Here is a 7,482-nt window from a genome sequence, read left to right on the forward strand (position 1 = left end):
AGAATGGGAGAAGTGTAGTGGAGAGAGAACCCACATGAGCGCACAGATTATCAGAGTGGTCCCGTACTGTGTTTTCAGATGTATATTTAGATGAGTTGCAACTCCCCTGTTAATACCCAAACGGATGCTAGCAGTTGCTTGGGGACTTCTGATGTTTCTATGGTGTTTCTTTTCACTGGTTCTTACAATCCATGTTTGAAAAAGTCACAAAGGGTGTATGTAAAGCATTTGGGAGCACAAACCCCTGCAGAAGCAAGTATGAATCTGAATCTCACTAAGAATTAGAAGAAACAGACTTATATAAGTACGACATGGAAGCAAGCATTTAAGCATAAGCCGTTCCTAAGAAAATATAATGAAAATACAGGTAAGTCTTGATTCTCACCCCTAATACAGTAAGTTGTTCTGACATCAAAAGAATCAGCTTCTTTCTATGCCTTGCTTCTCCATCTCCCTAATGGGAAAGAATGACTTTGCCCCTCACTTCGGTGCCTGTCTTTGTATATGTGTATATTTGCAGACTTGTATAAGTGTTGCAATATGTATATGTATACGGATGTATCACCTATCTGACTGCAACCAAGAGCCCACCTGAAGTTTGCAGTCAATGTGAAAACTCAGACTAAAGAATACGTTTATTATTTTCCATTAACTTCAGTCCCTCACCTTCAGAATTCACGTGGGAGCAGACGCACGGCACAGGCGCAACCTCAGGTGCTCCCTTTCAAACCAGCTAATGCTGAGGCTTAGTTTTGTATCAAAAAATTGGTTTGGTGACTTTTTAAAGTATCTTTTAAAAACAAGTGGCCACTGCTCTCCAATGTACACCACTAGTGCCAAACTCCAGGCAAACAGAAAGCCAAAATGAGGTCTTCCTATATGCTTTGTCCTTTAGAAACACAGGTTTAAATGAAAAATCAGTTGTTTACAAATCTCAGGGGTTATACTGCGATAATTGTTCACATTTCCCCTCTCTGGCAGTGTCCAAGGTCAGGCCGGGTGGGGCTTTGAGCAATTTGGTCTAGTGGAAGGTGTCCCTGCTCATGGCAGTGGGGATTGGAACTAGATGATCCCTAAGGTCCCTTGCAACCCAAACCATTCAAAGACCCTGATTCCCAGGGCTGAAGAACAGTTCAGCCTCCCTTCTGTAGGCCATGAGACCATGACAGACTCCATGAAGGTCATTATAATTTCTCTTTGAGTGCCCTGTGACTTGTGGACTGTAAAAGTGTATTAAGCGAACCAGCAGTGAGAGGACCCCAAAGCTTTGACAGATTCACTGGGCAGCCCCTCAACTGGTGGCTGCCCTCCTTGTAACCCTATGGCAGCAGAGCAGCTGCCTCTGCAGCAGAAGGTCCAGGTACCACTGATAAGATCCAGAGGAGGCCCTGGCAGACAGGCTTAGCTCTCACTCACTGTTGCTAGGACTGGTGGGGCCAAATGAACAGTGAATTATGGGCAGGAGGCATAACAGTAACAAGGCTCTGCTGTTTCTCATTAGTGTGCTGCATGACGGAATTTAGGACATAGATTACAGTGCTGCAGCTTCTCTGGTTCCTTTGTTGTGCTTTCAAACTTTTCTGTTCCTGGGAGACCTAGACTACATGTGTTTTCCTTTCAGCAGCTAATGAGATTGCTTTCATTCAAAATGGGGTGAAACTGAGGTTGCCCCCGTTTCCTCTTTGGATTTCTGAGGACTGAATGGAAAGAATATTATAAAAATTAAACTTTTTCTTTAAGTTTTGACTTTTTACAGTCAATTGGATGCAACTGTGATTCACGAGCACTACAAGGCAGCCACTGTAATAAGGTAACTTTTACCCTTAAAATTTCTTACCAACAGAAAAATGCATTCTGATAATGTTCCTCCAGCCTGACAAAGAAACCTCAAACTTCCTGAAACACCATGTTTTAATACCTTTCAAAAAATAAAAGATGTTCTCATGAAGAAAAAAAATGCTTAAGAAACAGCATGTTCCAATCAAATCTGGGTTTTACGGGGAAACCGGGGCTGCTCTCTGGGGGGGGGAGAGGTGTTAAGGAATGGGATGGGAAGAGAGCAGGAGCCCTGCCCTCTTTCCTTGCAGCTGAGACCAGGAATGAGGAGAGAGCTAGCAAGGGTAGAAACAGCCTGATGCAGAAAAAACATCAAGTCTAAGTGGATCCTATCCACTGGGATAGGATCAAGCTCCAGAGACGGACACTATACATTCTTCGGGATAACACCCGAAGGATGGTTTCCTTTTGCTAAATGGTGCAAAAAAAAATAAAAAGAAGAGGAAATCCTACAACCACCATAAGCAAGGTGTTCTGGAGCTTGTAGGGCTCTTTTGGTCCTCAGTCGTTGTGAGTTGTCTTGCTGGCCTGCAGATGGCGAGTTTGCCATTTGGAGACGCGGCTCTTTGCTGAAGACGGGGGAAAAGCTCTGCATCCTTAACGGAATTTGAAAACCAAACACGTCTGAACATGACAGCTAAGAGTTAACTCTTCCCCTCCTTAACAGCTCTCCCAGAATGCTCAGTTTTGTCCGCACGAACAGCCGTTTACTAGGCATGAGGATATTACCCTGAAGATTGCAGTATCAGTGCTTCAGCTGGTCATTCAGTACCAGTATTTGTAATGGAAATTGGGAGCTTCACTGCCTGCTTCACAGCCACAGTCCATAGCACAAAATCGTTAAGGCTGCTCTTCCAGGAGGCAAAGTAAAGGTGTATGATGATCACCCTTTCATTTTCCTGTCCTCTTTATGGTCTTCAGTAATTCACAGACTTGAATTAAGAGATACATTTATTGTGACTCCAAAGGTCCTACAGCAAGGTCCAAGACTAAGACTCAAGCAATGATTTGCAGTGTTTCTGATCTGTGCACCATCATGAGCCAAATTCTCCAAGGAGGTAAGATATTTTGAGCCCTGCTCCCACTGAATCATCACACACTTTAGAAAAATAGGTTTTCCATAACAGTGTTTCAAAATCCATATCTGTGTTTTAGACTCATCCGTACTCCTTCACCAAGTTACAAAAGCAAAAATACTTCACAAAAGTAAAAACAGAATGTTGAAAAGTGTACTTTTAAAAGACACAAGAATACATGTTTTTCCCTGACTGCCTACATGGAAACTCCACTAACTTCATTCTGTGACACATGCATTTCCTATTGCTGGCTTCCTTCTCTTCCTTTCTGCTTTCCTACCTTCCCCTTACATTTCTGTCCTGTCCAAGGGCTACAGAATGAGGCTGGAATGTGAATCATATGTTTCCAGAGAACTCGCTCTGTCGGTCAAATTTTCCATTTATTATTTTTCAATAAAGATTTCTGAGCCCTCCCAAGAGCCTCATGAGTAGGAATTTCTTTCCAACATGCAGCTGCCCATCAATTCATGGGAAAACCCCTAAAACAAACAGAGTTTTCAGTAACGTAGTAATCTTTCCATTCTGAAGCTTCATTGAAGTTTTGTTAAAGGAAGCACACACAGCCATTCAAAAAAACCCACCCCATTTTCAATGTGCTATTTTGATCATCTACACAAATGCACACACACATACTGCATTCTGGCTGCAAATCTCAAATTTGGTCACAAATTGGTGCCCAAATAATTGAAACTTGGGGGGGGTGGGGGCATTTTCAAACCTCCTCCAGTGCAGTACCCGCTTCTCCCTAGATGGCTTGGGATTTTCCTTCTGCTACCACCCCAGCTGCAGGAGAAGCCCTGGGGCTAGGGAGGCAGGGTCTCCTGCATCCTGGGGGCCCTCGTCAGCACAAGCAACAGGCAGCTCTGGCTGTTGACAGTATTGCTGCGAAGCAGGTAGCACCATCCCCTCCACTATTTCCAGCATTGCAGAAGGATGGAGGTTTCCTGCAGTACCAGGAAAGGAGAAATGCACAGCAAAGCTGAGTGGTACTAAATATGAAAATGTCTTGATTTATGCTGAGAAGAGTATGTTAGTGGCAAAGAGCAGCACTTAGTACCTAATTCCTCCAGCAACCCAGAGACTCTACTTCATTTCTAGGTCTTAATAGCTTGCCTTTGACTCCACAACAGTTTGTGGGCTCTGTGGACAGAGCTATACCTTACTAGCATATTACTAACCTGAGTGCATTCCTTCATATGAACAGTATTATTTTTTCATAAAAAAACTTGCATTTTTGGCTGACTAAGCCTCCTTGCCTTGCTGCAAGACTTTCTATGCCATTACTTCTGCCCTTCCCAAGGCACACAAGGCTTCCAAGCTCAGCTGAGAGCGAAGTTGCTGTAGGGTCTTAGGAGTACCAGAGCACTGGCATCTTAAAACCCCATTACCACTTGGCACAGAGTGTATTTTTATATCTTTAGGGTGGAAATAATTTGACTGCTGCCCTGGATTACTTCTGCAAATACAATCCCAGGGTTTGCTGTCACTTAGATGACATGGTGGTGCACGCCAAAGAGGAAGACTGCACCCCTGGTAATCTCTCTTCAGTGAGAGCACTGGCTCTCTCTACCCCACACAAGTCATTTTTAGAGGGTGCCCCCAGATTTCTGCAAAGTTCTACCACTTGAGAACAAAGGGTTTTGATGTCGTGTCTGCAGTGAGCTCAGCTGTGTTGAGCACAAACCAACAGCAAAGTGCTTCTGCTTGGCTGCAGCCCCTGCATTTTGTAGGATCTGCCTCTTTCTTTCAAATTTCCAGACTTGAAAAGCTCTGGAGGGGGCTTTGCTGAGATCAACAACCAAATCCTTCACAGTTTGCTTCAAATTTCTTTTGACATTCCCTGATAGTGTCTGTACAGTGATTTCTTTGGCTGGTTTTCTGCTGTGGGCATAGATCAAAGTACTTTCTGACCTCTCACTGCTTGCCATACAACTTGCATTCCCCAGCCACCATATCCAGTTGGAAGCTTTTTTAACAGGGCTACTTTAGCACTTATAAGTATTATCACTTGGCACTGTGGGTAGATCTGTGAGCAAACAGCTTGCTCATAGTAAATGGTGATAAGAAAGCTGCTCTGGCAAAGGCAGCCAGCTTGCCCATTCTGGGCTAGGTCAGGATGACCCTCTGACAGCCAAATGTAGGTTTATATGGCAAATTTGACACCTCCTGCTACAGCATTCTCCTGGAGAAATTGGCTGTTCATGGCCTAGACAGAAGGATTCTTCACTGGGTTGGAAACTGGCTGGATGGCAGACCCTGAAAGAGGATGACAGACCTCAAAAGAGCAGTGGTAAATGGCATCACATCTGGTTGGCAATGAGTCACTAGTGGTGTCCTGCAGGGGCTGGTGTTAGGGCCAGTGTTGTTTAATATCTTCACTGATGATCTGGATGAGGGGATCGAGTGCACCCTCACTAAATTTGTGGATGGCACCAAGTTGGCTGGGAGTGTTGATCTCCTAATGATAGGGAGGCTCTGTAGAGGGATCTGGGTCTATGGGCTGTGGCCATCAATCCATTGCAGGAGGTTCAACAAGGCAAAGTGCCGGGTCCTGCATTTGGGCCACGACAACCCTACACAACGCTACAGGCTTAGAGAAGAGTGGCTGGAAAGCTGCTTGGCTGAAAAGGAACTGGGGGTGCTGACTGATGGCTGCTGAATATGAGCTGGCTTGTGTCCAGGCAGCCAAGAAGGACAACAGCACTTTGGCCTGTATCAGAGACTGAGTAGCCAGCAGGGCCAGGGCAGTGATCATCCCCCTGTACTCAGCACTGATGAAGCCACACCTCGAATCCTGTGTTCAGTTCTGGGCCCCTCACTGCAAGAAAGACGTTGAGGTGCTGGAGTGGGTCCAGAAAAGGGCAACAAAGCTGGTGAAGGGTCTGGAGGACAAGTCTTATGAGGAACAGCTGAGGGAACTGGGGCTGTTTAGTCTGGAGAATAGAAGGCGCAAGGGGGATGTTACTGCTCTCTACAACTGCCTAAAAGAAGTATGGAGTGAGGAGGTGGCTGGTCTGTCTCCCAGGTAACAAGCAATAGGACAAGAGGTAATGGCCTCAAGCTGCACCAGGGGAGATTTACACCGGATATCAGGAAAAACATCTTCACAGAGAGGGTGCTCAGGCATTGGAGCAGGCTTCCCAGGGAAGTGGTGGAATCCTCTGTCCCTAAAGTATTCAAAAATGGTGTAGATGAGACCCTCAGTGGCATGGTTTAGTGGTGGCCTTGGAAGTCCTGTGGACATGGTTGGACTTGATGATGCTGAAGGTCTCCTGCAATCTAGTTGATTCTGTGATTCTATGAAATGTGTTTGCTTGTCCCCTGCTAGAGATTACAGGAGTCTTGCTGTGTGCTGTCCTCAGGATTAAGTAGTGAAGGAGATAAGTTTCTTGGTGGTAAGGATTGCCTAGCTTCCCAAAGTGTTAGAAGCAACACAAAATAGCAATAAAAAGAAGGTAATGGGAAATCACAGTTACTACCATTAACACACAAGAATTAGAGTTTTCTAGAAAATACATGAAATAGTGAGAATTAAAGGCTGTAAAATTACTCTCCTGAGGTAAAAGGTAACAGATCAGAATTCAGGTAATTGAACTCTTTTACTTCACACTTTAAAGCACAAGCTCACATCCCAGGACTGCCTTTCAATATTCCGGTAGGGAATACTAATCAAGAGGCAGTGCCCTGACTGGTGTCTTTGTGCTATGCTTTCTTACACTCTCTATCAGATTTAGGCATTAATAGTTGTAATGTCTCACCTATCTTGGGCAGTCAGATTCCATACTCAGTTTAACTGGCCCAGCCTAAAGCCCCCTGAGCCACCCTTTCCTTGTATTACACACACTCTCGCTTTTGGATTGGCTTCATTTATCTCAGGATAATTTTGCCAGTGGAAACCTCCTATATTCTACTTTGTCAGTCCTTTACATGCTTCAGCTAAAGGCCTGCCCACAATGTTGCTGGCTCTAGGAACATGTTTGTCTCTGCTGGCAGTCATTAGTGTTGCTGGTATGGCGAACAGGTCCTCTAAAAATAGCCATGTTTAAATTAGAGCTGTAGAAACCCTAATGCAGTGATGCTCTGTGGTGTCCTGTCTCATCTCTTCTCACAGTCATCACAGACAGATTTTGCCTCACCTTGTTCTAAACTATTTTTATCCATCTTTAATAGAACAGACCATCAACTTCAGTACTGTATTGAACTACATACATTCAGGAAGGAGAACCCAGATGCATTTGGTCAACACCGGTTTTTAGTTTAAGTAAAGGTAAGTGCTAAAACAGAAGTGCCAAGATACATATCTTGCAGGTCCTTACTACCAACATTTTAGTATACACAGCTTTGTTCTTTGCAATCATCTGCAAATATTATTTGATATTACTCCATTGCTTTTCAGTAGTGTTTAGTAAATACAGTCTGGACTCAAAAACCTGAAGATAGCTCTGTCAGGGAAGTGCAAGTTGAAAAAGCCAGTTACACACAGGAGGGTGTATTTATAAAAACATACTGAAGGTTGCTCCAGCAGAAAATCAGACCACTGAAAAGCTAAAATCAGTCACTGACTCTTATG

This window comes from Neopsephotus bourkii, unplaced genomic scaffold (genome assembly GCF_033783945.1).
Source record: "Neopsephotus bourkii isolate Nb327-2 ecotype Australia unplaced genomic scaffold, CSIRO-AGI_Nbou_v1 NB_1760, whole genome shotgun sequence".
Classification (NCBI taxonomy): domain Eukaryota; kingdom Metazoa; phylum Chordata; class Aves; order Psittaciformes; family Psittacidae; genus Neopsephotus; species Neopsephotus bourkii.